The following is a 22,211-nucleotide window of genomic DNA, read 5'->3' on the forward strand; positions in this document are numbered from 1 at the left end:
ACTTAAATATCAGGTACGTTCTGGTACATTTGATGTTGATAAGATAGGATGAAAAAGATTTGCTTTCGTGAAATAGTAAATTAGTATAATTATTTTTACAGATCTGAAGATGGTTCTGAATGAACCGAAACCGGTCATATGAATAATAAAAAATTTGCAATCAAGACGGATTTAAAGTAACATAAAATCACTGATTGCTGTTATCCCATAAGACATTATGTCTGTTTTTGCAAAATTGATGTTAAGTTCCTCGCTGTTCTCATTTCTGCTATAACTCATTACTTCCGTCTTTCTTTCTTCACTCTACTCTCAACCTACATTTTGCACTCATTACACTGTTCATTACATTCAACAGATCGTGTTATTCTTCACTTTCACTGAAGATAGGAGTGTCATCAGCGAATCTTGTCACTGATATCCTTTCACTCTGAAATTTAATCCCAGCCCAGAAACTTTATTTTTCGATACATAGATTGAAGAGCGGGGGCAAAAGGCTTCATCAATGTCTTACTTACTTTTCAATCCGAACGCTTCGTTCTTGGTCTTCTAATCTTGCTGTTCCCTCTTGGTTCTTGTACATTGAAAGACGTATACATTGCCGGCGATGGGCGAGGCATGACAGAATCTCTGACCAGAGAGTAGTTTATCGTTAGTTGTTGCTTGTCGCGAGTCTGCGCTTGACCGCGCGAGTCGACAGTTGGATAGTAGTACCCAGTCTGGTGCAGTAGTGAGCAGCGAGTGGACGGTTGTACTGAGCGGGAGCCAGCATGCGTCGGCTGTGTGCTCTGCTCGCGACTCTGGTCACGATTCTGGAGGATGAGTATTGTTATAGAAGGTAAAGAAGCAGCATTGCGCATATTTAATAATGTATGTTAATTGTAATTAATTTATTCAAAAAAATGCCCCAATAATAATTTTTTTATAAAGTGAATGGGAGAAGGTTCACAAAGAGGGGGTACCATTACGCCCCATTGTCAGCAACATCAGGGCACCTACATATTTGTTGGCCAAATACCTGACGGGAATATTAAGTCCTTATGTGGGTAAATGCCCTCATCACATCCGTAATTCCGTGGATTTTGTTAAACGCCTTGATAGCTTCAGGTTGGGTGAGTCAGATATCATGGTGAGTTTTGACGTCGTTTCCTTGTTTACGAGGGTACCCCTGCGAGAGTCACTAGAATTGACTAGTCAGAAGTTTGACGAGAAGACCACTGAACTTTTTAGGCATGTCTTGACTTCCACGTATTTTCTTTTTAATGGAGAATACTACAAACAAAAGGAGGGAGTCGCCATGGGTAGCCCACTCTCACCGGTGGTAGCGAATTTGTACATGGAGAACTTCGAGGAGGAAGCCCTGTCGTCATCCGTATGGAAACCTACTTGCTTTTCCCGTTACGTGGACGACACGTTCGTCATCTGGCCACATGGTATGGATAAACTCCTTGACTTCCTTACACATCTAAACTCCATACACCCCAACATCAAATTCACTATGGAGACTGAAACGGAGGGTAAATTACCTTTCCTTGACGTCTTGGTCAAGAGAAGGGCTGACGGCACCCTAGGTCATGGGGTGTATCGGAAGACAACGCACACTGATCTGTATCTGCACGCAGACAGCTGCAACCACCCTTCACAGAGGAATGGGGTACTTAAAACTCTAGTACATAGGGCGTGCACAGTCTCTGACGCAGAGAGTCTACCCCAGGAATTGGAACATCTGAGAACTGTATTTCGAAAAAATGGGTACTCAGAGTGGCAGATTCAACGTGCTCTCCGCCCAACCACTGCAGCACAACCTGTTGAGATGGATGAAGTCACGAGGGAGGAGGTAGGCACTGCATTTATTCCATACACAGGCGCACTCTCGGGGAAAATCGCCCGCATTCTGAAGAAACACCGGGTCGGAACTGTGTTTTGTCCTCCAAATAAAACTCGTGCACTGGTGGGGAGTGCCAAAGATGACCTCGGTTTGAGGAAGGCCGGCGTGTACCAGATTCCGTGTCAATGTGGCAAGTCGCATATTGGTCAGACGATGCGTACCGTCGAGGATCGATGCCGTGAACACCAGAGGCACACTCGACTGATGTATCCGAGCAAGTCGGCGGTCGCTGAACGTTGTTTGTCGGAAAATCACGCCATGGAGTATGACCGCACGAGGATTCTGGTACAGACGTCGAGATACTGGGACAGCGTTGTTAGAGAGGCCATCGAAATTCGCACTAATGACGACCTCATAAACCGTGACTGTGGCTATAATCTTAGCAAGGCTTGGGAACCAGCGATTGGGTTAATCAAGAGTAAATCGAGCAAACGTATAGTTGTGACGACCGCGGCGGACAGAGTCATCACACCGACGTCATCTCAGACGCCATCGCAATCTGTTCCACCGCGCGACCGTGGCGCGGGGCGCGGACGGCGGAGGGAGCGCGCCGCGGGCGGAGGATATTTAAATCCGCCGCCGCCGCTACCGAACCCAGTTCCCTCTGAGCAGCCATAGCGTACGGATCTCCGTGCCGGCACGTTCACAGGAGCTCAGTCCGTCAGTTCACCTGATGATGGCGACATGTATGATTGCCGAAATATTGTGCCCGTTGGACACTATAGACCGGCAGCATACCCGTGGATATTTTGATTAACAATATTTTAGTCTTTTGTCGTCCAACACGGAAAGTTTGTGAGGAAATACCTTTCCTCGTTAATTAAGAAATCATACAATGGTATGCTTCTCAGAGTAAAAATCCTTGGAAATAACACAGCCTGCGTGATTTCCGAGGTAACCCTTTCTCGTTCCTCTCTTCTTCGTCCAATATTTTCAGAGTTTTCAAAATATTATCCAGTTATCCTTCCGCCCCATTACAACACCGGCTGGCCGCCGCTGTATTGTGTTTCAGTGCTCAGGTGCCCCGACTGTCCATCTTGGCTACTTCTTGTGTCAAGTAGGACCAACACACCTGAGCAGGCTTTTTCACCCAGGGCTTGAGTTACGCCTGCCGTTCCATTTCCACTGGCGGTGCAATCTCTGCTAGTATAGGCAATCATCCATTACGCCATTTTGATAATAAAGACACTCCGTCACCTTTTATGCAGTAAGCGTTAACAACTATTTACAATGTGTACGTGACAATGTCAGTCTTCTTTAAATATTCATATATACGATGTACAACCTACCAAATGACACACAGTTCTAGTTGTAAATCACGACAAAGTATGTAGATAAGTGCTTGCAAAATACGGAATTATAGCCACCTTACAATACCGTCACGCAATGAACCATTTTGTACTTGGAGGGGGTAATTCTAATAGTATTATCTCATCCAGTACAAAATATCACCATCAACAAGTGAACTATTAAGAATGCGAGCTTAGAGGAACAATTGAATCATGATATATTCTTCTACAGTCATTCTGTGTTCATTCATGGGCTTACTGCCATAAATTTATGTACCAGATGTTTATTATTTAAGCTGTCCGCTTCTCATATTTGGAACAATTTTTCGAGACATGGCAATTAGAAAATACAACAACACACGAAATAACCCATATTATCAAAAGAAATGTAACTAACATTACACATTTTATGCTCTTTCAAAAATGGCAGTTCTCATCTTTCTGTAGATTTAAGGCCATGCTTTCTGTCATTCATCCATCCCTAAGTTATAGATTGAGGCGAGAAACATTAAAGTAGCCTAATCTTTTCAATATGGTAGTCCATTACGTGAGCTTCCTTTTAGCCATTAATATGAAAAACAAGCAGTTACGTCAATTATTCTAGAGGTTATCTACTGCTCATTATACAGTTATATTGTACTTGGTCATATTTATGCTCTTGGCTTGCATTTAAAAAAATATTATTTCACAAACTGATTTTCCAAGTGTAGTGTTTCCCTAACGTGTATACTCTTTAAACATTTCAAAAATCGTATGTTCTAAAGCTATATTTGACAAACTGCATTTACATTTGTTGTGACAATATTTGTAACAAGAGTTGGGATCGACCACCAATTTTAACTAATGTTCTTGTTTACAGTGTATAAAAATGTAATCCATTATAACCTTAAAACTGACAGCATCATTATCAAAGAGAATGACAAACAATAATTTTACATGAATATATTCACAAATGTTTTCTTAAGACTACCCTGAAAAGTTCAAGATGTTTAAGAAATGATAAATATATCTAAAACTGTTAGTTTTCGGGTGTAACTGTTCAGTATTCATCAAATTATATACCTTTTTTTTAATCAAGAGTCACACACTTATTCGGATTTCACAACACACTTTCACCTTCATTCGTGTACGGGGATGGAGGCTACAGTGTTGTGAAGTTTAGTAAGCAAAGATTGATTCAACACTTGTTTGAGATCAGTCATGATGGCTTTGCAAGTCAGTCTTTGGACCCTCAGCCCATTGTTGATCCCATCAGGTTACAAGTCTCTCTACGTATCCCTTCATTGCAATAACTTAACTTATATACAATACACTTTACTTTAGCTATATAAGCTCACGTTCATTCTTCCTTCTCATTCTATGTCATTTTGCCGTACTCTCCCAGTGTTAGGTGGTCTAATTTCAATTGATTGTTATTGATTCCTGTTATTATTCATTCCACCCCATCCTCGGTCATACTGTTGACGAGTTTCTCAACTGTCGCCCCATGATGTGGCATTGCTTTCTGGCTTCCATCTGCCTATATTCTCCGCCATAGTTCTTCCACCGTACATTGCTCCCACTACAATATCTATGGTGCATATTTTGGTGAGGCAGCCGATTTACTTTGTTTTGCCATTTATGGCCTCTGTTATCCCCTACATTGTATCCCTTCTTTCACTTTGCACGTCTCTCTGCCTACGTATTTCTTGTGCCTGCTGCTCGTTGAAAGCGAACTCCAACTCATATGAATCCTTCTACATCACTTCCACAACGGCCGACGAGCGTTTGCTGGTAGGAAATTGGCAACTTCATGTAACACAATCTTATGACCTCAGCCGGTGTGCATGGGTCGTCCAAATAGTGATTTTTCTTGATAAAGTTTTCGAAATTCTTCACCAGACTACAGAACCCTGAACTTTCCCACTGGACTCGCATTCGGGAGGACGACGGTTCAATCCCGCGTCCGGCCATCCTGATTTAGGTTTTCCGTGATTTCCCTAAATCGCTCCAGGCAAATGCCGGGATGGTTCCTTTCAAAGGGCACGGCCGACTTCCTTCCCCGTCCTTCCCTAATCTGATGAGACCGATGACCTCGCTGTCTGGTCTCCTTCCCCAAAACAACCCAACCCCCCCCCCCCCCCCCCAACCTGAACTTTCCAAGTCTCTGCTCATCATTATTTCCTGCTTGATCCTGTTCTGTATCTCCTTGGACCAGTATTTGTTTAAAAATGCGTCAAGAAACTCTTCGTATGACGTGAACGTTTTTGCAACGTTTCGCGTTCATTCGGCTGATGCTCCCTCGATATGTGAACATACGAAGTCCAGTTTGTACATCAGAGGCCAGTGAGGAAATAATGATAAATCAAATTGTTCAATAAAAGTTTTTGGGTGTAAAACATTACCGTCGTCTTTGTAATGCTGGAATTTTTGTACAGAGATCAACTTCTTAAAATCAAAAATTTCATTAGGATTTCTTCCCACTCGGCCTACCACATTCTCACTTGGCACTAACGTTTCCTGTCTACCCTTACCTTGGGCATCCTCCCTTCTACTCCCTGTCACGTTTTCATCACTGGAAAAGTTTTCCATGGTGAACATTATAGGGTAACAATTATGCATATGAAATATCTTATTACTGTTCTCCGTAGTCGCAAATGGCGACCCAGTTGTGCCCTGTGTAGACGCAGGGGCCATATCTCTAGCGACATTTCGTTGCTCTGCAGATACGTTTTGAGTCTGTAGTTGACGAGCAACTCTTACATTCGAGCACATTCTAATATCGTCTGGGCTTGGTCATGATCGTGCTGAGTTTGGACTGGCTCTTTCGGTTTCTGTTGTTTCCAAATCGCCTACTATTTCTTTTCTGAGACGTGATTTTTGACTAGGTTGCGACCTGACTTCCTGCAATAACTGCTTAATTTCGCTTTCTATGTTTTGTTTAAATTGGGAGAGCTCCGCAGTCAGTACCTTATTTGGCGTAATTTCTGTCTTTTGCAGCTGCATTATTTCTACTTGTTTCATGCACCTCTGGAACTTCGTTAATGCACCTCTACCTATCTTTGTCGTGTTTTCTGACTCCTCTGATGTTTCAAGAGCAATCCGCTTTGCCCTTCTCGCAAGTAATAGCGCCTCGTTCGCGGTTCTTCTGACCTCCGCGATCTCTCGTTCTAGTTTTGTTCGGAGCGTCACTACCTCATTTTTCATTTCCCTCGTTTCATGTTTTATCGACTGAATTTCGACACTATCGTTTTGAATTTTATTTCCCATTTCAGCATTAACATTTTGAATTTTATTTATCATTTCTGAGCGTACTTAATCATTCCCCTTTTTATTTGGTTTGCCAATTCACAGCTGACCTATTGAATTTTACTTTTCATTTCACTTCACAATTCAGAGCTGACCTTTTGAATTTTATTCCCCATTTCACTTCCCATTCCTTTTAGGTATGCAAGGACGTCCAACACACCTGTGTTATCTAATTCTCTCCGATTGTGACTTTCTCTGCCTCTACTCTTAGGTGATTTTCTGCCCTTTTCCCTTTCCACTTCTTGGTATTCAAGAAAGGCATCACGGCGCGCTCCTGATATGCTACCTCGTGACGATGTCACTGACGGCAATCTACCACGATTCCTAGTTGTTCTGGGTTCACCTGGACTCCCTACATTATAGTCCTGTATCGTTACGATTGCCTCAGTGTGCCTCTGTTCCTCATCTTCACCATCAGATTGCCCTCCATGGGCGTGACTGTGTAAATTATCCTCAAAAGTTTCCCTTCGATCGGTATTGCCCTCATTTGTGACTTGTGCTGCTAACAAAGCTAACGCTTCCTCATCCCATAGGCTTTCTTGACTACTCCGTGTATCTGCCATTTATATATTGTTACAACTAAAGATATGTTGTGCTACTAAGTGCGCTCTCGCCCTAGTTATCGTGGAGTGATCCTTGTTAACAGTTCTCTCTTAAAAGTACACACAATTTACAATTTCCACATTTATTATGTAACGGGCATGTGACATTAAATATCTACAAAAAAAAAAAAGCTAAACTAATGGAAATGTCATGAACGAGCAGTGTCATTACAATACAAACAAAATACAATGACAAATGGCATAACACAAATATCAATAAATTACAGCCAGCGGGCTAGAGTGCAACACCTCCGAAAAGAAATACAATAAAATACACAAATATTAAATTTCATGTTACCACATGACTTTACCACTAAAAACAGTACACGCAAGCTGGTGATCACTATCAATAACACCTAAACATTATTAATGGGATAAAGTTCGTTTTGAAAATTTTTGACGTTTCAGACCATTTTATGGTCGCTATCAGAAGACTCTAAGTAGGATCCTGGCAGGATCACCATATTCAAAATGCTACTCCAGGCGGGTATAAAAATGAATGTGCACAATGGAAAATATTTAATGCCAAAATGAAGATTTGGTAATGTCTGACGATCCCTTGAAGCAGATCTTAGGATCTCTTAATGGTTATATATCTCCTCCCTGCTCTTTAACATATAAATTACAACATAAACATAAATCAATTATTAACAGAACTAGTAACTACAAATGATGACAGCTGTTTCTGCTTATACATTTACTGTGGATTAAACCCCTTTATATATTACAAATGTTTATATATCAATGTCCAATGTACATAATGAGATACAAATGGATTTCCTAACTAATATGATTGATCAGTTGCCCAAATCTGCCCCTTTTTTGGCTATGAAATCTAATATCAATAATGTGAAATGACTAACATCACCTACATACCAAACACTAGAAGACACTACTTTCAAAGATGATTTACAGTGGTGTGAAACCTCAGTAGAAATAAAATTTACGTGATCACAGTTATTTAGCTTTATAGCCCTGATAATGGGAACCAATCAGCAATATCACTATATGCACTGCGTCCGGTGTATCGGAGTGGTGGTTCTCATACATATCTGCAACGATGGAAGAACTTCAGCCACAAAATATAAAAATAAACCTCATTCAAACACTAGGACAACAGAAGACGGTCCTCTGAGTTGTATAATCTGATACTGTCTTCTCCTCTCTGTGTTCTACAGACGAGAAAGTCAAACTCCCAGCCACAAGGGCGGAGTTCAGATAGCGTCTCAACGTGAGTACAGACAGAAGAAGTGCTCTCAATCACTGACCACTGCGCACTCAACGATGACTCCTTACCCGGAGGCCAAATCCAGAATCGTATAAGTTCGCAACAGTACAGTGCCGAACCATTGTAACCATAAAATCTCCTGAGAGATTTATCTGTACCAACAAAAGCTGAAACTGAGCGACCGTCAAACATGGGCGCTCAAAATAGAAGACTACTTTCTCTCCATCATTGGCTTCCCAGCAAAGCTCGGCCCCCCTCCCTCGTAACCGCAGAAAGCTAATCATATTCTCGGATCCACGGTACATTCTCCCTCTCTACAGATTCTTCTGAATGCCGACCAAACATATTTTAGTTTTTTGTCGTCCACCACGGAAAGTTTGCGAGGAAATACCTATCCTTGTTAATTAGAATACATACAATGGTATGCTTCTCAGAGTAAAAATCCTCGGAAATAACCCAGCCTGCGTTATTTTCGAGGTAACGCTTCCTCGTTCCTCTCTATTGCATCCAAGATTTTCATAGTTTCCGAAATATTATCCGGTTATCCTTCCAGCCCCACCACAATACAGGCCGGCCGCCGCTGTATTGAGCTTCTGCGCTTAGCTGCCCCGACCGTCCATCTTGGCTACTTCCTGTATCAAGCAGGACCAACACACCTGAGCGGGCTTTTCCACCCAGGGGTTGAGTTACCCCTGCCATTTCATTTCCACTGCCGTTCCAACCCCTACTAGTATAGTCAATCATTCATTACGCCGTTTTGATAATAAATACACACATCGTCACCTTCCATGCAATAAGCGTTAACAACTATTTACAAGGTGTATGTGACAGTGTCAGTCTTCTTTAAATATTCACATATATGATGTACAACCTATCAAATTATACCTAACTCCGGTTGTAAATCACGGCAAAGTATATAGATGACGGCTTGTAAGGTGCGCAATAATGGCCACCTTACACGTCTGATGATCAACCTGTCGGTTTGAAACCGGTTATGGCGCTATTTTTATGAGTAAATAGCATTATAAAAACTGGTTGGTCCTGTTCTCTTCTCCAAAAGAATGAACCTGTATTTTATATACCCTTTCTCTCATTAATTAGATCTTGTGTATACATTATACTCCTTGTCATTTTCGTCTTGTCTTACCCACTCTGATCTGGAAGTATTCCTTTTTTTTAAGTCCACATGATTGACTTTTTTGTGTATTAAATCATTCTCTACTTTCTAGATTTTCTAACACTTTACACTTCTATTTTAATCAGAGAACTTCGGTTTATCCAGTTCTTTTCTAAATTGGTTGCTATTACTACAAATCAAGGATTTCATATTCTGCTCTAAGATTTTTAAGCTGATATACTTTTCTTTGGAGCCTGCTGCCGTTCTGAATATTTCCTTTGGAAATTTTGTTAACAAATTGCTACTACTTTTTAAGCTTTTCTGTGTTGAATATGATTCTTGTTGTGACTACAGGGTATGTAGGATTTTCCAGTGCAGCCATTTATTTTACTTTCGTCAAGTTGCCTTCTGCATTTTAAAATCAAACTGACAAAATATTTCTAAGCTTCAGCTGACAGCCATCTCTGATCACTCCTGCTGAATCCACCTGTGAATGTGAAAGTGAAAGAATATTACTGTTCTGGGTTGCAGAAGAGAGAGACGTTTTAGTCTTCTTTGGGCACAAAATAGAACATAGTATTTCCAACAAAGTGGTATCCATTCCGTATATAAAATTACTGGACTTGGGCATCTAGGATCTGCTTGTAGCATTTGATGTAATGTCTGTACACTCTGAGTTTCCGAGGACAGGAAAGAACAAAATTCGCAAGACAAACACTGGGGTCTCGACAGGAGCTATCGTAGTTGCATGAGGACCTGCACGCATGTTGTTGTTTGCAGGTGACTGACAGTGCACAAAGAAAAAACCAGATCGCTATCCAGGATCGACAAAAAGACTAAACGACACGGTTTTGCAAGACTCAGAGACTGACATTGGCAAATTAAGCATGACTCTGCTGGAACATCTTTTGGTAAGTGAGCTTTTAGCTTGAGAAAATAGTATTACTCAAAAGTTGCTCCAAAGAAATCGATATTTGTGACTCAAAACATGAGGCTGGTAATCTGATAGAAGTTCACAATGTTTGCAGAACGCCGGATGCGGCAGATAATATACTGCTACTGTGTGACACTTTGCTTCTGCACCTGGTGTGAGAACTGTCATCTTTGCCTTCAAGTGGAAAATCACTTCCAACTTCAGTTGAGAACATAAACGACGAATATTGGTCATTTCCGTTAATACGATAATCCAGCCACTGCCTACACACATGTAGCACCCACTGCTCGTGTATAATGTTGTATTGTTTATGATTCATTTCTCACGTTCGTCTGCGATTAGATGACGCAGCTCTGTGTGCCCATATATATATATATATATATATATATATATATATATATATATATATATATCCCGTGTGAGGTTGATAGATCCTCCATCGGGCGCCTCCCCAGGTGGAGGATAGGGGAAAGCCTCCCAGATATGGGTGGCACCGAGGAAATCAAATACTCGGGGCGGACCAAAACCATCACATCCTCGAGGATAAGTACCCGGAGTAAAAACCGGCGAAACGAAGAAAACTAACACAAAAGCCCAGACACGTCTGTGTGGTAACCACCGGTACTCTGGTCAGCGTCTGTCACCAATGGTGCGGCTGATACGAGCTCCAGGAACTGAAAATCCCTGGTTCTACCAAACTGGCGCAAGCCAGACGAATTACAAGCATAATGGCAAGTACACCTAAAAACAACATTACCCCAGGTGGACGATCCACCCGTCGCAAGACGGCAACCAGGCGCTCGGATTCTGGGGGACCTGGAGATGTACTAAAGGGCGAGTCGGAGCGCTCTGGCAAACTACCCAAGAAAACACACACATACTTTGGCACCTTCAACATACAGACACTAATATAAACGGGAAAATTACACAATCTAACAACGGAACTCACCAGTCAAAAGATCTCGATCCTAGCGCTACAAGAAACAAGATACACGGATTCAGACACAATAGACTACGGAAACTACAGATTCTTCAAGAGTGGAACCAACAGGAAAATCAGCAAAGGAGGAGCACTCCTCGGCATGGCCTTCGCAGCAAACAAAAACATCCTAGGCTCAGTAAAAGAAGTCAACGCGATCAACAACAGGCTCATGACCATGCGAATGAAACACGCCAACAAGAATTACACCCTCATCAACGTACATGCCCCCACGAACGCAGACAACAAGGACAAACCAGAAGAAACAGACAAATTCTGGGACAAACTCGAAACCACCCTGGCAAAAATACCCCAAGACAACGCGAAAATTCTACTAGGCGATTTCAACGCACAAATCGGCAGAGAAAAACGCTACAGAAAAACAGTAGGAAATTTCCCTGCACACAAATTCAGCAACAAAAATGGCACCAGACTGATCGAACTCTGCCAGCAAAACAACCTCAAAATCATGTCAACCTCCCTGATGAAAAAGCCCAAGAAACAAAAGACGTGGCGATCACCAGTCCACTCACTAGGCGAATTTCAGATAGATCACGTGGCAATCTCCTATGAATACCAGAAAGAAATCCACGACGTCCAAGAGAGAAAAGGCGCCAACATAGATTCGGACCACTACCTAACAAGAATCAAAATCAAACTCACACCAAGAAGACAACACAAAAAGAAATTGACCTCACCGAAATTTGATACAAGAAAGATCAGAGAATCGAATATCACAGAACACTGGGAAAAACCATAGGCGAAAGATTGGACCAGCTTTAAACAAAAAATTGTGAACACAGCCAAAGAACTGATCCCGCTGACTAGAAAACCCAGGCACCCTTGGTGGAACACTACCTGCGAAATCGCCCTACAAAATCGAAGAACAGTTTTCACAAACTACAACAGCAACAAAACACAAGAAACACAGGACAACTTCTATGAAATTCGAAGACAAACATCGAAAACAATAAGACAAGAGAAACGCAAATACATAAACGATCAGCTAAACTCCATCGAAGAAGACTTCAGAATTTTCAACACACGGGATTTCTACAGGACGTTCGCCAACCAACTCAAAGGATACTCACCACAGAACCTCTGCTTCAGAAAAGAAGACGGAAAACTGGCACTTACCAACAAAGAAAACTGTGAAGAGCTCGCGAAGTACTTTTCAAAATTACTAAATTGCCCGGAACCTAACTCAACCTTCGAACCCCGAGAACCGGCCAACGCACCGGAAGACTCACCATCACCAACAAAAGAAGAAATCCTCCACTGCATAAAGAAACTGAAAAACAACAAGGCAGCCGGTGAAGACGGAATAACGGCAGAACTGCTGAAGAACCTAGGACCAAACTCGCTAAACGAAATCACACAAATCATACAGAACACCTGGACAACCGAAATCATACCTGACGACTGGAAGACCGCACTCATTCACCCGCTACACAAGAAAGGTGACAGGACAGACACAAACAATTATAGAGGAATTTCCCTGCTACCGGTCATCTACAAAATTCTATCAACCTGCCTTCTCACCAGAACGCAAGGACAACTGGAACCCGCCATCTCGGAATACCAAGCGGGTTTCAGACCCAACTGAGCCTGCCCCGAACAAATCTTCAACCTGAAATCAATCATAAAATCCCACATGACAAGCCCCAAAAAAATCATCTCCACTTTCGTCGACTTCAAAAAGGCTTACGACTCGATCGACAGAAAGTCCCTCATCCAAATCCTCAGAGAAAAAGGCCTAGACCAAAAGACCCGAAGACTAATCGAACAGACACTAACCAATACAAAATCCAAAGTCAAATTCATGGGCGAAATCTCGGACCCCTTTGAAATCCACACTGGCCTAAGACAAGGAGATGGACTATCCCCGCTATTGTTCAACATCGTCCTGGACAAAGTAATGAGCGAATGGGAAGCTGAAGTCAGGAGACAAAACACCTGGAGATCAGTCACATTAGGAAGGAAAAGACTGGAAATCCCTTACCTAGCATTCGCAGACGACCTAGCGATACTGACCTATGACCCAACATCAGCAAAAACACAGATCGAAATCCTGAAAGAATGCGCCGAGAAAGTCGGCCTACAAATCTCTCTTGAAAAAACGCAAGTCCTAACAAGAGAAGGCGACGACATCACAACCAAGTACGGCAAAATTAAAGGGGTCACACACTTCAGATACCTAGGCGAAATCATCGAACCGACCGGAACAGAGAAACTGGCTTACGAAGATAGACAACAGAAGACACGGAAATCACTAGGCATGGTACGAAACGTCTACAACAAACAATGCATTTCCAGAAACACCAAGATCAGACACTATAACACAGTGATCAAACCCGCCGTACTGTATGCCAGCGAAACACTAGCACTCAACAGGAAAATCAAAATTGAAGAAATCAAAAAAGAAGAACGCAAAATCATGAGGAAAATTTTAGGAGGGAGACCCACACCAGATGGCTACAGACTACAGATGAACTCAACAGTAGAAGCATATTCGAACATCGAGAACGATATGAGAAAAAGGCGCCTTAAATTCTACGGACATTTAGATAGACTCCCTGAAACAAGACTCACCAAGAAAATTCTAGAACACATCAAGACACTTAAAGTCTCGACACCCTGGATGGAAGGAGTCCGAAAAGACCTACAAGCAATTGGCACCACAAACACCACAGACAGAAGCACCTTCCGAAAACACATAGACAATTGGGAAGTAAAGTCAGAAGCGCTAAAACAGCGGACCAAACAAGAATGGTCTGAGGAGAGAAAAGAGGCCCTCTCCAAGAGAATGAAGGAGTACTGGAAGGACAAGAAGAACAAGCCTTCAAAGTCATAAGCTTAACGATTTCCTTTTAGGGAAAATTCGCCAACAATAATAATATATATATATATAGGGTGTTACAAAAAGGTACGGCCAAACTTTCAGGAAACATTCCTCACACACAAATAAAGAAAAGATGTTATGTGGACATGTGTCCGGAAACGCTTAATTTCCATGTTAGAGCGCGTTTTAGTTTCGTCAGTATGTGCTGTACTTCCTCGATTCACCGCCAGCTGGCCCAATTGAAGGAAGGTAATGTTGACTTCGGTGCTTGTGTTGAAATGCGATTCATTGCTCTACAGTACTAGCATCAAGCACATCAGTAAGTAGCATCAACAGGTTAGTGTTCATCACGAACGTGGTTTTGCAGTCAGTGCAATGTTTACAAATGCGGTGTTGGCAGATGCCCATTTGATGTATGGATTAGCACGGGGCAATAGCCGTGGCGCGGTACGTTTGTATCGAGACAGATTTCCAGAACGAAGGTGTCCCGACAGGAAGACGTTCGAAGCAATTGATCGGCGTCTTAGGCAGCACGGAACATTCCAGCCTATGACTCGCGACTGGGGAAGACCTAGAACGACGAGGACACCTGTAATGGACGAGGCAATTCTTCGTGCAGTTGACGATAACCCTAATGTCAGCGTCAGAGAAGTTGCTGCTGTACAAGGTAACGTTGACCACGTCACTATATGGAGAGCGCTACAGGAGAACCAGTTGTTTCCATACCATGTACAGCGTGTGCAGGCACTATCAGCAGCTGATTGGCCTCCACGGGTACACTTCTGCGAATGGTTCATCCAACAATGTGACAATCCTCATTTCAGTGCAAATGTTCTCTTTACGGATGAGGCTTCATTCCAACGTGATCAAATTGTAAATTTTCACAGTCAACATGTGTGGGCTGACGAGAATCCGCACGCAATTGTGCAATCACGTCATCAACACAGATTTTCTGTGAACGTTTCGGCAGGCATTGTTGGTGATGTCTTGTTGGGCCCCATGTTCTTCCACCTACGCTCAACGGAGCATGTTATCATGATTTCATACGGAATACTCTACCTATGCTGCTAGAACATGTGCCTTTACAAGTACGACACAACATGGGGTTCATGCACGATGGAGCTCCTGCACATTTCAGTCGAAGTGTTCGTACGCTTCTCAACAACAGATTCGGTGACCGATGGATTGGTAGAGGTGGACCAGTTCCATGGCCTCCACGCTCTCCTGACCTCAACCCTCTTGATTTTCATTTATGGGGGCATTTGAAAGCTCTTGTCTACGCAACCCCGGTACCAAATGTAGAGACTCTTCGTGCTCGTATTGTGGACGGCTGTGGTACAATACGCCATTCTCTAGGGCTGCATCAGCGCATCAGGGATTATATGCGACGGAAGGTGGATGCATGTATCCTCGCTAAAGGAGGACATTTTGAACATTTCCTGTAACAAAGTGTTTGAAGTCACGCTGGTACGTTCTGTTGCTGCGTGTTTCCAATCCATGATTAATGTGATTTGAAGAGAAGTAATAAAATGAGCTCTAAAATGGAAAGTAAGCGTTTCCGGACACATTCCCAAATAACATATTTTCTTTCTTTGTGTGTGAGGAATGTTTCCTGAAAGTTTGGCCGTACCTTTTTGTAACACCCTGTATATACTATGTGATCAGAAGTATCCGGTCACCTGACTGATAATGAGTTAACAAGTTCATGGCGCCTTCCATCGGTATTGCTGGAATTCAATATGGTGTTGGCACACCCTTAGCCTTGATGTCAGCTTCCACTCTCGCAGGCATACGTTCAATAATGTGCTGTAAGGTTTCTTGGGGAATGACAGCCCGTTCTTCACGGAGGCTGCACTGAGGAGAGGTATCGACGTCGGTCGGTGAGGCCTGGTACGAAGTCGACGTTCCAAAACATCCCAAAGGTGTTCTGTAGGATTAAGGTCAGGACTCCGTGCAGGCCACTCCATTAAAGGGGTGTTACTGTCGTGTAACCACTCCGTCACAGGCCGTGCGTTATGAACAGGTGCTCGATCGTGTTGAACGATGCAGTCGCCATCCCTGAATTGCTCTTCAACTGTGGGAAGCAAGAAGGTACTTAAAACAAAAATGTAGGCCTGTGCTATGATAGTGCCACGCGTAACAACAAATGTGCAAGCCACTCCATCAAAAACAGGACCACACCTTAACACCACCGCCTCCGAATTTTACTGTTGGCACTACACACGCACATATAACGTTCACCGGGCATTCGCCATACCCACACCCTGCCATCGGATCACCACATTGTGTACCGTGATTCGTCACTCCACACAACGTTTTCCACTGTTCAGTCGTCCAATGTTCACGCACCTTACACCAAGCGAGACGTCGTTTGGCATTTACCGCCTTGATGTGTGGCTTATGAGCAGCCACTCAATGATGAAATCCAAGTTTTCTCACCTCCCGCCTAACTGTCATAGTACTTGCAGTGGATCCTGATACAGTTTGGAATTCCTGTGTGATAATCTGGATAGATGTCTGGCTATTACAGATTACGATCTTCTCCAACAGTTGGCAGTCTGTCAGTCAACATACGAGGTCGGCCTATACGCTTTTGTGCTGTACGTCTCCCTTCATGTTTGCACTGCACTATCACATCAGAAACAGTGGACCTAGGGATGTTTAGGATTGTGGAAATCTCGCGTACAGACGTATGACACAAGTGACAGAGTCACCTGATCAGGCTCGAAGTCCGTGAGTTCTGCGGAGCGCCCCATTTTGTTCTCTCACGAAGTCTACATCTAATATGAAAGTCGTATGTTTTGGGGGTGTCCGGATACTTTTGATCACGTAGTATATTCGCGCACTCGGGCTTCGCAGGACGACTCCTCACATGCTAGCGATAAAAGAAGGTCTGTCAGAAAATTTCGTCCGGCGAGTACATCTGGCAGCAAAAGGACGTTAAAGAGTGGCTATCTGGCAACATTGCAACTACATGTATGGTAACTACCTCTGTCAGGACAGATAACACGTGTTGTGCAATTGTTGCAATGGATAGAGTTTTGGGTTAGCATGTAGGAGGTCGATAGTTCGATCCTAGACTGAGATATATGTTTTTTATTTGGTAAGTGTAGTTCAGATGGTACGGTATCTGGCATCTTAATCGTCAACAGCGGTTGCAGTGGATCCTCTAGAAAGCATTTGCACTTACATACTACAATCGCAGATATGGAAGATTGGCTTTGAAAGAAGCCCTTTTCACCTCATGGGCGTGAATTTATTGACACCACTCCATCTACTGGGTGCGAAACCCGTTTTCTGTGTACCCTCCTCCTGTGATTCCATAGATTAGTACCAACTATTATTCTTGCCTAGTTCAGGTCCATTACATTTCGTTAGCGCCTTACGTTACCAGTAGGACTAAGAACGTGCTTTGTGAATGATGTCCAAACTTGATTACTATTTCTATGTGTTATCACTATGGTCCCACTAATTATGCCTTCCAACATTGAGTCTGGTAACCCCATGCTGTTTAGTACATATCTCAACGCATGATTATTATTATTACTATTCTGTCGATGGAATTGTGGAAACCGCACGTACATTACCGTTAGGGAAACAGTGTTATTCGAAATCGAACATTTCACACTTAGCGGTGCCGGGATGAATCATGCAGAACAACACCTGTCACAGGAGTAATGCAAGTTAAGTGGAACAGCGTGCTAGACATACTGTGTTTATACTGTATGCGCTGTCCAGCAGAAATGGACTAGTTGCGAGAGGAGTAATGGGCCTGTTATACTCCAATGTACATGCGTACACGTATCGAGTTTTCTCGTTGCAGCCGGCCGCGGTGGCCGAGCGGTTCTGGGCGCTTCGGTCTGGAGCCGTGCGACTGCTGCGGTCGCAGGTTCGAGTCCTGCCTCGGGCATGGATTGTGTGATGTCCTTGGGTTGGTTGGATTTAAGTAGTTCTAAGTTCTAGGGGACTGATGACCTCAGAAGTTAAGTCCCATAGTGCTCAGAGCCATTTGAACCATTTTTTTTTTCTCGTTGCAAACCTCTAAACCAGTGTGGCAGATGTGTGGCACACATTAACGATGAATATGTGGTCGGGTCCTCGGTTCATCTGATAACTATGCTTGTGTTGCCGCTCAAGAATATGCTGCTAGATATCCTCCTCGACGCCATACAGATAAAAATGTGTTTCGTCATTTAGAGCTGCACCTTCGGGAGTCAGGTTCTCTCCTTCCAACATCGCGAGACAGAGGTCGTCCACGGACTTGCTGTACTCTAGCTACTGAGGAAGCTATTCTGGAGGTCATATACCAAGAACCTCAGCGAAGTACACGTAGCTTAGCAAGGCAGCTGCGTGTCTCACAACACACGGTTGTTAACGTGCTGCACGATCATGGGCTGCACCCGTATCATTATGCTTCCACCCAGCACCTGCATCCTGCAGATCGCCATCAACGGATGCAGTTCTGTGAATGGTTCCAACAACAGTAGGAATCTAAAGATGACTTCGTGAGCACCATAATATGTTCAGATGAAGCAGCATTCATTCGTGAGTGTGTCTTTAATATCCACAATGCCCACCATTGGTGTGACGTTAAGCCGCGCGCAGTGGCCGCACGGTTTAGGGCGCCATGTTGCGGACTGCGCGGCCCCTAATGCCGGAGGCTCGACTCCTTCATCGGGCATCGTTGTGTGTGGTGTTCATGACGTAAGTTAGTTTAAGAAGTGTGTAAGTCTAAGGACCGATGACCTCAGCAGTTTGGTCCCTTAGGATTTGAACATTTTTGTGAGGTTAACTCGCACGTCACCCGCGACCGTGGATATCAAGTTCGCTTTGGTATCAACGTCTGGTCCGGAATACTGGACGACAGGTGTTTGGGCCCCTACATGTTGCCTGACCGGTTGACTGCACAAAGATATCACTCATTACCCTCAAACTATCTGCCTGGTGCGCTGGAAGTTGTTCCACTACATTTTCGACAGATGATATGGTTCCAACAGGATAGCGCACCTCGACACTCTGGAATTAATGTGCGACAGTATTTGGACAGAACATTTCCAGGGAAATGACTGGGATGTGGAGGTCCAGTTGTATGGCCACCACGTTCACCTGACCTAAATCCCCTGGATTTCTTCCTGTAGGAATACATGAAGGAGTACGTGTACTCTACTCTAATGAATATGGAAGAATTGGTAGCACGTGTTCATGCTGCTCTTGTTACTGTGGACGCAGCTTTGCTGCTAAGGGTTCACAGCTATATGATCTGGTGGGTTGCGTAATGTTTGGACGTGCATGGGGATAGCTTTGAGCATCAGTTGTTCTGAGGACAACGTATTGTGTTGTGAAGGTCATGTGTTCATTAATTTGGACATTATTACTGCCACTGGCTGCTAATGTGTGCCATTGGAGTGCTCGTATTACACGCAGTATAAATGACAAGTAGATGTTGTGTTATTGTACTGTGCTGTCATCTTTAGCATCTCGAAATTGATATTGTTTTTGTAGTTATTCTGTTCTATGAGAGGTCATTTGTGTCAACTGTCTGTTTCTTAGTTGTCTAACCACGTATTTGTTATGTTCAGCGGTACAAAATGATGTAAATGTAGGATACATGTGACCTAAGAAACGGCGTATGTTACAGTATGAAATACCAGAATGAAATTAGCAAATAAAAAAAAATACACCCCAACCCAGGAACCCAGTTGATCTCATTGCGTCGATGATGGCGCACGAGAATGCTCATCCCTGGGGTCAGGTTTGGATCCTTACTACTGTCCTGTGTCCAGTTTTTGTATCGCTCTCTTGCTGGGTCTCGACAGGTCGCTTGAATCTGCGAGCGCAGCGGCCGGACTGGTTAACTTCAATGCTAAAATGGAAACGATGCAACGTACCTGATTTGTTCTCAGCACAACCTACACTGCAAGACCCTTACAAGCTTTCTGACCACTCTGTATATACATATATATATATATATATATATATATATATATATATATATATAATATCCCGACATATAAATGAAAGACAGAGAAGGATAGGAAGATACGAAATTTATCTTCACAGGCCGAGAGGGAATTTTGCAAAGAAATCAGAAGTATGAGCCCAGTTGTCAGTATGACGTTGCACTAGCCTGGATGCATGCACTGAGCCCAGACACTGGCTCTGGGACAAAACTGACATCAGTGCTGGTCGAACACATGTTCCATTGCCGATGGATCTAGGGATCTTGCTGGCCAACCAGCGCCTCAACATCACAGAGACAATACATAAAGACTCAAGCCATCTGTGGACGAGCAATGTCCTATAGAAAAATGGCGCCACGATATCGTCACATGATAAGACATGAGGACGCAGAACGTGTCATCTGAGTTCCCTCAGTCACTGCCAGCCGTTACCTTGATACCCAATGGCTCCCCATACGATGACGCCCGGAGTAACGCCATTGTGCCTTTCCAAAACACTGAAAGAATAGGTCACCGTAATTCCCGCCGACGATGGTCGTCTGCAGTTATACAAAACCGCCATTCCTCTCTTAACGTAACGTGACCCCATTCATCAGCAGTCCATGGTACTCTCTTATAGCACAATTATAAACGCAACCGTTTGTGTTGTGGTGTTAATGCCAGCGCACACATGGGACAGTAATTCCCTACCCCGGCTGCTGCTAGTCTCTGATCAATGTCGCGAGATACACACTGGCGAGCCAAAACATCATCATCACCTGCTTAATAACTTATTGGTCCATCTTTGGACCGCAGTACGCCACCGATTTTTCGTGTCATGGATTCGACAGTTTGTTGGTAGGTTTGTGGAGGTAGGTGGCACCAGATGTCCACGCACAGGCCAGGTAATATCCTTAAACAGCGGGTCGCTGATTTGTGTATGCGGTGATGGCCGCCTGATAGCGACCCAAATGGCTCACATCAAGCGAATTTCGTGGCCAACACACCAGCGTGAGTACTCTGTCATGCTCCTCGAACCACTCTAGCACGGTTCTGGCTCTGAGACACGAACAGTTATCCTGCTGGAAGATGACATCGCCAGCGGGGACGACATCAAGCCTGAACGGTTCCAGGTGGTTCACATCTGTCAGCGTGTCTTCGATTACTACCACAGGTCCAATGCGAGCGCAGCAGAATGTATCCCATAGCTTAACGCAGTACTGCTCTCACCAGCCTTTGTCCTTGGCGCAGTGCACATTTCGAACCGCTATTCGCGTGGATGACGGCGATTGTGGAGACTACCGTCGACATCGTGTAGCAAAAAACGTGATTCATCTGACGACGATGATGATGATGATGTATGGTTGTAGGGCGCTCAACTGCGCGGTCAACAGCACCCGTACAAAATCCCAATTTTTACACAGCCCAATTTTTTCACAATCGAATGCAGCGACTGTCACGGATGATGATGATGATGATGAAACGAAGACAACACAAATACCCACTATCCGGGCAGAAAAGTCGTCATAGGACCCCCTGATCCAGAGGCAGCAACTCTAGCCACTAGGCCACGAGCTGCGATTTTCATCTGATGAGGCACTGATCCACGGTCCAATCTCGGCGATCCGATGGCCACTAGAGTAGTAACCGAAGATGTCATTGGGCCAACATGTGAACACGTAGGGATCGTCTGCTGCCGAGCCCCATGTTCAACAACGTACGATGAACAGTGAGCTTTGAAACACTTGCGCGTGCAGCAACATTGTGTTCTATTGGCAGAGATGGCGCAGATCGCCGCCTATCCTGCTTTACCGAGCGGGCAAGCCTGCCAAATCCCACATTCTGTGCAGAGTTGTGGACATCCAACCACTTATCGCCCAGTGGTAGTTTCACTTTCTTTCTCCCTCTTACCATAGACGCTCAGTACAGTAGCACCTGAACATTCGACCGGCTACGAAGTTTTCGAGATACTCGTTCGTAGGCTCTGAGTAATAGTAATATCACATGTGTCAAAATCGCTTATGTCAGTATATTTCCCCATTTCCGGTCGTATCGTCGCTAGAATGATCCCCCATCTCTCTTTGATCCCCTTATATACCGTGTCACGT

The sequence above is a fragment of the Schistocerca americana genome, chromosome 3, assembly GCF_021461395.2.
Source record: "Schistocerca americana isolate TAMUIC-IGC-003095 chromosome 3, iqSchAmer2.1, whole genome shotgun sequence".
NCBI classification, from domain to species: domain Eukaryota; kingdom Metazoa; phylum Arthropoda; class Insecta; order Orthoptera; family Acrididae; genus Schistocerca; species Schistocerca americana.